Source organism: Eutrigla gurnardus (assembly GCF_963514095.1).
Source record: "Eutrigla gurnardus genome assembly, chromosome: 16".
NCBI classification, from domain to species: Eukaryota; Metazoa; Chordata; class Actinopteri; order Perciformes; family Triglidae; genus Eutrigla; species Eutrigla gurnardus.
This window is the reverse complement of record NC_139927.1, coordinates 67,032-76,896: the sequence shown is the minus strand read 5'-3', so window position 1 is coordinate 76,896 and position 9,865 is coordinate 67,032. Positions and strand designations below refer to the sequence as shown.

Sequence of the window (9,865 nt, the reverse complement as noted above, 5' to 3'; positions counted from 1 at the left end):
AACCTCCAGTCTTTCCTGTGAACGAATGGGAAGCGTCGGTCCCCTCCGCCCATGCCATGGTTCGCCGCTGCCGCCGCATCTGGGCAGCCGCCCGCTAGGTGCTGATCCGACAAGGAGATCGGGTCAAGAAGACGGCGGACCGCAAAAGACAGCCGGCTCCCGCCTACCAGCCGGGTCAGAGGGTGTGGCTCTCGGCCAGGGACCTGCATCTCAGGGTTCCCTCCAGGAAGCTGGCTCCCCGTTTTGTGGGACCATTCCCCATCACCAAGGTCATCGGCCCCTCAGCGGTTCGTCTTCGCCTGCCTCGGCCCCTCCGCGTTCATCCGACATTCCACATCAGCAAGGTGAAACCAGTCAAGGACAGTCCGATGGTCTGTGTCTTCCCTTGTCCGGCGTCCGAGTATTACGTTCCGTCCGTGTATTACGTTCCGTCCGTGTATCCCGACTCATTGCCAAGAACCACGTATAGTATCGCCACGTCCATGTTCCTTGTTTTCTCGTCTTCCTCGTCTAGAGTGATTTTTTGTTGTAGTGTTTTTTTGGTTAGCCTAAGTTTAGCTCGCTCTTTTGTTTATAGCCTTGTGCTGACCTCCGTTGGAGTGTCTTTTGTTTTGCCCTGTTTCTCCTGCCTTTTGGAGTGACTTTTGTTTCCGCTAGCATAGCCCCGTATGGTTCATAGCCTCGCCTGATTCCTCCTTAAGAGTGGGTTTTGTTTTGTAATATTTTGATAGCATTCCTGTTTAGCGCAGCATAGATTCCTGTCTTTTCGTTTCCTCCGTAGGACAGATTATTATTTCCCGTATTTTCCCGTTCCCGTTTATGCCCGTAGTGCCCTCGTTGCCTCCGTTGGAGTGATTATTATTTCTCGCGTTTTCCCGTGCATTAGTTTATGCCCTTAGTTTTCCCCCCTAGCCTCCGTCCGGAGTGATTCCCGTTTCCCTGTTCCCGTTAGGGGAACATTAGTGACCAGTACTTCCGCGACTTTCCTATGTTTAGGTCCAGTGTTTATAGCCTGTTATTTGCATCACTCTGTCGTTGAAGTACTGAAAATAAAGAGCCTGTTTTCGTCTCACTCTGCATCTGAGTCCTCCTCCTTGTCCCGGCCTGACACCAAGAGCTCCTTGGCCTGACATATGTTGAAGACCTCTGGTTTAAATACATCAGTAATAATCAACGTGAAATTTTAAAGTCCCAGTCGGCAAGTCCGGCGGATGGAGGGCAATCTGTCAGATTTTGAATGTTTACAACTCTCAAGCTCCTCCCCCATGACCACTGAGCACCTCCCCCACGACCACCAAGCTCTTCCCCCACGACCACCGAAGCTTGTCTGCATGCTGATTGGACAGGATGATCCGGGCTCTATTGATTTTTTGCAAAACAAACAACAGGCTCCCGCACCGCGGGCTCTCCTGTTTACCTGCAGAAGGAAGAAACACAAACTGTTTTCTTCATCCAAGTTACCAGCGCGAAGGATAACTTCTAAGCCCCGCTCTCGTCTGGATTCAACCGACCTGCCGCATCCTCCGCTGCTGCACAAGGAACTGCCGCTGCATGACTCGCGAACCACAGCCCCGTCGCCGCCGGCGCACCAAGAAACTCTGGGCAGAGGCATAGGTTCGATAGTGTAGGATATGCTTGTAATTCTAGTTAATGTGTTTTATGTTTTGACCACGGACACAGTCCGTTGCTTTCTGTATTGTTGTTCTCGAGTACTGATTGTGAACCCACGCCTCTGGGTTCAGTGGCGCCGCCAGCCGGAATCCTGTACGCACTGTGCATACTTTTTTTGAAGGTGAAAATAAAAATTGAAGCAATTTTTTTCAGCGGGCTAGATATTTAAATTATGCAAATCAGCGGGTGACACCAAACAACGTCTGCCCAAGCAAGTCAGAGCTTTCTTTCTCTCAGTGACCTGGAGAGACGCAGCCGCATTTGAGAGGACGGTCGCGCGTGTGTGCGCAATTGCGCTTAGCGTGTGTTGGCCCCTCTCCACTACACAATACAGCTCGGCTCTGATCACTGTGGGCCGAGCCGATGCATGTCTCTCTCCCCGGGCCGGCAGAGTTATCATACCGTAGTGTGCGTGTGTCCAAGCGTGTGTGTGCGTGCATGGAGTGCTCACAAGCGTGCGCTTGTGTTTAGGGCGGGGATGGACGGCACAAAAAAATATTTGCACCGGGGCCTATCACCATGATATACACTACTGATTTCACTGATACTGAAAACATTAGATTTTGTCTTAAAAAAGTATTTTCCCATTTGTTGTTGTATTTGCCGTTTCTGTGCGTACATTGAAATTGAATCCTGGCGGCGCCACTGTCTGGGTTTATTCCTGTAACAGTGTTTGGTTTGACCTCGGACACATTCACAAGCTCAGTAAGCGATCTACTATCAGTTCATTCATTGAGTTCCTGTGTGATGGTATCACGCTTACTGACCTTTGTGTGTTGTGAGGACCGACCTCTTTCGTGTGCATTCCCTGCTCCCCTCTTTATCCCTGCTAAGACACACACACACACATATATACCCCCCCCCACACACACACACGAATCCTATGTTCAGCTGTTCCGTCTCTGGACGCTAGGAGGCAGGGCCGGCTCTACCTAATTTTGTGCCCTAGGCGAGATTGCTCTCCGGTGCCCCCCCCCACACACACACACACACACACACGAATTACACCAGCCAAATGAACAATCACACATGTTTAATTTGAACAACAACAGCAAACAGCAAAAAATGAGGGCGACTGGGAATAGAAAATCATTTTTATTTTCATTGTTTTAAATTTTGTTTTGCTCTAGGCGACCGCCTATATCGCCTATGCCAAGAGCCGGCCCTGCTAGGAGGAATAGCCTGGCCCTGCCATCTCTCGCTCATCACCTTCCACACATACACACATAACAGCAGGTTGTGAAGGCTAGTGTTCGGATTTCACGCATTTTTATTGTTTTATTGGTTTTTACTTCTATGCCGATGATCACGATGGTTGGCATGTGAGTATAAAACCCTTTATATTGAGACTGAGAACAGGTTTCGGTTATCTTGTCCCTGATTCCAGGGTGGTGCCCCGTACATTTATGACCATATTATAATAATATATTAAATATAATTATTGATATCAATAATTATATTGATATTAATAATTATCTGTTGACAATTGAATCTGCTCCTGCTATTACCCCAACACACCCCCGCACCATAATCCCCCTCCACCAAACTTTACACGTGGCACAATGCAGTCAGACAAGTACCGTTGTCCTGGCAACCGCCAAACCCCGACTCGTCCATCAGATTGCCAGATGTAGAAGCGGTGTTCGTTACACCACTGCATTGTCACGCCGCAGTGAGGTTTGTCTTGTGAACTTCCTGTTTAATTTTGTAAAAGTAACTCCCCTCTCGTTTCAGGTCACTTGCCCTTCCTCATGTGTCCCTGGTCTGATGTCATCCCTGATTCCTGATTGTTCCCACCTGTTCCACATTAACCTTCTGTGTATTTAAGTCTGCTTCTCTTTTTTTTTAAATTTAGAATAAAAGCCTGTTTAACCTGCCTCTGCCCTGCCTGACATGCATCCGACACTTTGCATTGCACTTGCTGATGTATGGCTTAGATGCAGCTGATCGCCATGGAAACCCATTCCATGCAGCCCTCTACACTGTTCTTGAGCTAATCTGAAGGTCACATGAAGTTCTGTAGCGATTGACTCTGCAGAAAGTTGGTGACCTCTGTGCACTATGTGCCTCAGCATCCGCTGACCCCGCTCCGTCATTTTATGTGGCCTTCTAACTTCTTGTTGAGTTGCTATGGTTCCCAATCGCTTCCACTTTGTTATAATCCCACTGACAGTTGACTATGGAATATTTAAGAATGAGGACATTTCCTGAGAGCGACCCATTCTTTCACAGATGTTTGTATGCATGCCTAGGTGCTGCTCCTATACACTTGTGGCCATGGAAGTGATTGGAAGACATATTTATATCTATATATAATTCAAGTTCTTTTATGAGACAGTTTTCAAGCGTTTCAGCCCTTGTTAAATGCTAATGACCTACTGTACTTCTGTAGGAAATCCTCTGTAGCTCAATTTAATTGGGGTGTTCCTCAAGGATCCATTCTTGGTCCACTATTGTTTTCAATATACACTCTCAGACATGTCTACCAGGACTTTAATCCATGTCTTGCTCGTAGCTTCATCACATACTGGTTGTTCTGTGCAAATCTGGGCCCCCGGGCCTGTGCGAGGTAGGCCCCCTCAGTGATCCATAAAGTCATAATCATATCCTTGGAAAGTGAGGAAAATATTTGTATCATGCCTGTGTTTGGATTTGACTAAATTATGATTCTCAGAAGGACTATGAATTTAAGTTGCAGCAATCAGTACTGTGGCCCTTGTCATGATGGTATCATGGCAGCCCTCCTCTTCCCTCTTGTTTTCCCTGTTTGTTTTCCTGGATGTGCCTCCCCCTTTCTGTGGTTGCAGTCGAATAGTCTATTTTGCTTAGGAAGGTTCCTAACTGAAGAAGTGACCCGGAAGTAAACAAGTAGCCGCCTGTGAGAGACTGAATATCTGCCTCTCACTGATATGAACTTTATACAGACTGTTTGCCACTTTACCACAGGTGCGGGAGAGAGAGAGAGAGAGAGAGAGAGAGAGAGAGAGCGCATTTTCACACGCACGCACACACACACACATATACTGATTGGCTGCATCTCTCCTCTTGTTTTGCGATTACATGAGCAATTGTGATTTCGTTGATTATTCGTGTTGTATAAATATTGTGCTTTTGTGGGACATGGGGAAATGTTGGGAGTTAACTGGTTGTTTGGTGTGTAGGCGCGCGACCAGCTCTTTGTCTGGTCGGCCGCGATCGTGGGTTCAGTGTTTGCATAAAATATGACTGTCTTAAAACTTTGTATAACTCCGATTTGGCCAAATATAATTGTCTATAGTGTGGTACCCACTGTTTCAACTTCCATTAATATTTACATGTCTATATTGTCCATAAATCGGTTTACCTTCACTCACGCTCACTTCCTGATGTTCTGGCTTCCTCACAGCCACCCCATTGTGGAAGCACGCGCTGCAAAGGGGTGGGTCTTTTACCAGGTCCAACAAGGGGAGGAAGCGGGGCATTATGTTGTAGGGTTGTTTGGTCTCATAGTCCGTATGTTTAGTAATAATCATGTATATGAGTATTGTACATATTGTGTGTAATGGGCAATTGGATTGATATTATTTAAAAGGGGTATTGTAATCCATCGGTTCACTAAATGTATCCATGCTAATATTGAAGAATATGTTTAGTGCTTCCCTTTCATGGTGGTTTAGCCCTATTGGGCCAATTTGGGCCAATTGGTCTACATGGAGAGGCCTACTTCAGGAGGCTAGGTCAGTCGCCCGAAAAAGAGGGCTCGGGGAGAGAAGGTCAGCTCTCCTGCTGTGAGGTAGAGTGTTTTGCCCAAAAATGTCGAGGACGCTATGCTCAGTTTGAAAGCTGAATTTATTTTTGTTTGAAAAGTGGTTTGTTTCTTTATTATTACGGAAAATGTTAATGACGATCTAAATGGGAAAATAAAATCTCATCATTTTGAAACGTCAAATTCCTCTCCTCCACATCATTTCCACCTCCAACATCTCGCCCACATCCGGTATTGTGGGCTGGCTGCGCTGGCCGTTCACCTCGCCATGATAAGAGCCGTTTAATTCTCTAAATGCAAAGGAAAGGAGCTCCAATGCTTCCTTTCAGAGCTCCTTTAGCATAGGATGCAACGGACCTTCCTATACGAAAGGAAGGAGATCACGCTGACGCTGACCCACAATTCTCTGCGAGAGCAACATTTAAAGTGCAGCACACCTCGGCCGTTAATGAAACAAACGATATGCCTATTTGCATATTTAACAATTACTTTCATGCAGACATATAGTAATTGGAATAGTGATGATAAATGTGTGGACAGTGATAATAATTGAATGGTATTTTTTTTATTTATTTCAAACATGTTACAAACTTGACAAAAACGAAACTAAAACCACAAATGAAACATAAATACAGCAAACGGTCAAACAGGAAGGAGGAGCTGCTGGACCTGAAGCCGGTCAGTGAACCAGCTGTTTATAAAACCAACATGTGGAGAAGTGGACGACGCGTTTTTTGTAGTCCATTATTGTAGTTTCTCCAGCGCAGACACACGTCAATCGCAGGTGCCGATCATCAGCTGTCAATCATCAGCGGCCGCGACGTGAAAGTCCGGTCGGATTCTCTGAGCACCGTGGTCGACTTTTCCTAAATCCTTTTGAGTTCTCCTATCGCCTTTCCTTAACCCCGTGACGTTTTCCCCAAAGGTCAAGGAATAGGAGTTAGGACCTTATTTTTTGACTATTCGACTGCACCCAGTGTGTGTCTGTGAGCTGTGGGCGTGGTGATCTCCGCCAGGCTGCACCAGGTGCTACTCATCATCTCCTAATCACCCTCCTCCAGTATAAAGAGACCAGCCTGATTGTTTCGTCAGTAAGAGTGGTAATGTGCAGCTTAATTGGCTCCCCGTCTATGTTCAGTCGTCACCGTGTCCACACATTAGTTTGCTAACCGCCCTTGTGTGTTTCTGCTGCAGCTTTTTGCTACCCGTTCCTGCCTGCCTGCCGCTCTCCCCGTCTCCCCGCATGTTTTGTTTCGGGACACCACAGCTTCTCAGTTAGAGAACTGTTTGTTCATCCTGAGGACGCCATTACCACGTGGAGGGACTGTGGACCTCACCTGTAGTGATGGTGAGATGAAGCCTCTTGAAACATCAAAGCCTCTCAGCCAGATGAACCACCAAAGTGGTTCGACCCCAAAGCTTCAAATATGTACGCTAGGGACACCTAGTGGTGAATGAAATTATGAAGAAAGTAAAAGAGTTTCCAGTCAACCTAACATAAGATGTTTGCTATATGTGCCGATCCAACATCAAATCATTTGAGAATTAAAGTCATCTCGGTGATACATGTGTGAGTGTGCCTTTCATAAATAGTTCTGAACTCAAGATAGAAAATAAGTCATTTGGTAAACCACAGACTTGGATTTGAACCTACAACACTTTGATGATGTGTCTCAGTCCTTAGCCACTACACCACCTGAAACATGAGATAGGAGTAATACTTATAAAGATATAATAGTAATCATTTGTAATATAAGTAATGGATGCATGGGGGTGGATCGTTGTAGCTCTATCCTAGATTCGAACTTGCAACACTTTGACAACAAGTCCAACTTCTTAACCGCTACACCACTGCCTCTTTGTAGTATGACCAGCAGTAGTAATAATTACAATAATTATGTATAATAATAATAATAATAATAATGATAAAGTGATTAGTCAAAGTGGTAGGCCTACACTGCAATTCCACCTTGGATTTGAACCTACAATGCTTTGATAATGTGCCCATTTTTATAATAATGATGTATAACAGTATATAAGAATAATTAATAAGAATACTGATAAGCCCACGAGTTAGTATTCGTGTATGAGGCATTTTTATAGTCATAATGTCCCGCCAATTGTATACCTGTATCACCGCGGTACCTGTATCGCGAAAAAGTACCACCTGTCCATTTCACCTCGTGCTGTGTTTTGGCTTCAAGTCTTCTACAATTTTTCGATCTTTTAAAATTCTGATTCAGAACAAAGAGAAAACTACGGAAGCTGGAGAAGAAGAAAACACATTGAAGATTTGTTATAGACTATGGAAAAAAAGTCAGAAGACAGTTTTTTTCAGTTTCTTTGGAAAGATAACAGATCAGACATTTACCATCACATTGCAACATGCAATGAGACTGCGTTTGGTTTACCTTCCTGGATTGCCAAATTCTGGGTAAACAATGACTAAAGGAGTTCATCCATTGCTATAAAAAGAGACATGGATGTACTGGACCATCACAGAGATTTACATCACATTGCTCACTCAAGTTCTCTTTGCCAGCCTCCTGCATACTTTGACTCAAAGAAAGGTAAGGACTAAATATGTATTCCTCATTTACTGACAGTAGGACCAGGACAGTTGTTAGACATCTGTTCAGTTGATATGTATTCTGGCTTAAAACCTGCATGATAAAAGGAGTAAAAATGAACAGCTTTCTTCTTAAAAGTCACTAACTGTGGCCTCTGTCGTATGTTTGCTTCTTGTTTTTCAGGATGAAGTGCATCGCACTCTTTCTTGTGTTTTCCATGGTCATCCTCATGGCTGAACCTGGAGAGGGTTACACTGTCAATGGAGGTACAGTCACAGAATCTATATTCATAGAACATATTTTATACATAGTTACGACACACGAGTGTGTACAATGAATGTCTATAACCCTCCACTATACCATGTGTTCATACTGATTACTCTACAAACACGTTACTGGGACACTGTTACTGTTTTCTGTGATTAAACATGAAGAGTTAACCTAATCTTGTTGTTCTCTTCTCTATTTAGATCACAACGGAAACAATAGGTAAGTACTTCTGTTTCTACCATTGTTATTGTCATTTTTAAAGGTCCCATATTATGAAAAACAGCCTTTCTCTGGTCTCTACACCTATAAACTGGTCCTCCCTGAGCCTGTCAACTCCCAGGATGAGGAGAACAAGCGACTCCTGCATGCTCTCTGCAGCGCCCCCACTGGTACAACGGCGCTCCTACAAGCTGTTCAGATTCAGCTCCCGTCGTTTCGTAACGAAAGGAGTCATTTCCATCGGACTGCTTCAGTAACGATGGTCAATACAAAGCTGGCTTTGCCTCGACACTGACTCTCGTTAAAGGATCTCTCCCAACCATACGGGACCAGCAACTTCACCTGAGCCACATAGGCAAGCCATAGCCATACATCCACGTAAACATTGGCACATGCTACCGCTAGCGTTGACAGATGGAGCTCATTAGCATTTAAAGGTGCAGGCACAGAACGAGCCTGTTCTCAGTAGAGCTCATTTGAGCAACTTTTGGACAGCTGAAATTCAGGACCATGGATGGGTTTGGGGCAATGCATATCAAATCCAGTGTTGTTGGACCTCTGACAGCTGTGTAGAATTGATGAAAATCAGTATAATAGGGGACCTTTAAATAAGAAACTACTATCATTACAATAAATATTAAACTCAATGCAACATTCATGTAATTGTGGAAGTAAATGTGATACAACTCATAGTACTAGTACAAAAACTACTACTTCAACTTCTTCTCTTCTATAATATTATGTTCTGCTGCTGAATCTTCTCTTCATCCACCAGGGGTATCTTCGTGGGCAATAACAACCAGGGGGGATCAGTGTCTGGTAACAACCAGGGGGGGACTGTGTGGGGTCTGCTTCTTGCTCTTCAACCTAAGAATTGTGAACTGCCAACACCATCTGTTCCAATTAAAGACATAATTGGTTGAAGGAGTTTTAAAGTGGTTGATGAGAATGGGGTCGTGAACAAATAATCAATAAAAATAAATATAAAATTGAATTCTGTCTTTTCTTATTTAAAAATTGAATTAAATGTTTTTTAAATGATCTGTTGTCAGGAAGTAATGGGAGGAGGAATTCTTTTAGGATTAACATATCATCTATATCCGTCCGTTTGCTCTTCCTGTGATAATATTTCAAACTTGGGTAGGGCATTTATTTCAGAAGCATGTTTTGATATATTTGTCAAAATTCTCTTTAAATCCTGAGAGCAATCACTCTGTCAACACCACAAATAGTGGACCTTCACTCGTAACACACTCAAGAGGCTCCAGCAAAAACACCAACATCCATCCAGCTTTGCATCATCTGTAACCATGGTAACAGCCGGTCCCAGCTGACAGGGTGAAGGCAGGGTACATGCTGGACAGGTGGCCAGCCTATCACAGGCCTGACA

The 9,865-nt window shown here is 44.4% G+C and overlaps 1 long non-coding RNA gene across 1 annotated transcript; it reads left to right on the top strand.

The window, feature by feature from the left end:
- Positions 1-7,765: 7,765 nt before the first annotated feature.
- Positions 7,766-9,459, top strand: LOC311027024. The gene is made up of 4 exons (XR_014598552.1): positions 7,766-7,986; positions 8,170-8,252; positions 8,457-8,475; positions 9,251-9,459. It is a non-coding gene; the product is annotated as an uncharacterized lncRNA (long non-coding RNA).
- Positions 9,460-9,865: the final 406 nt, after the last annotated feature.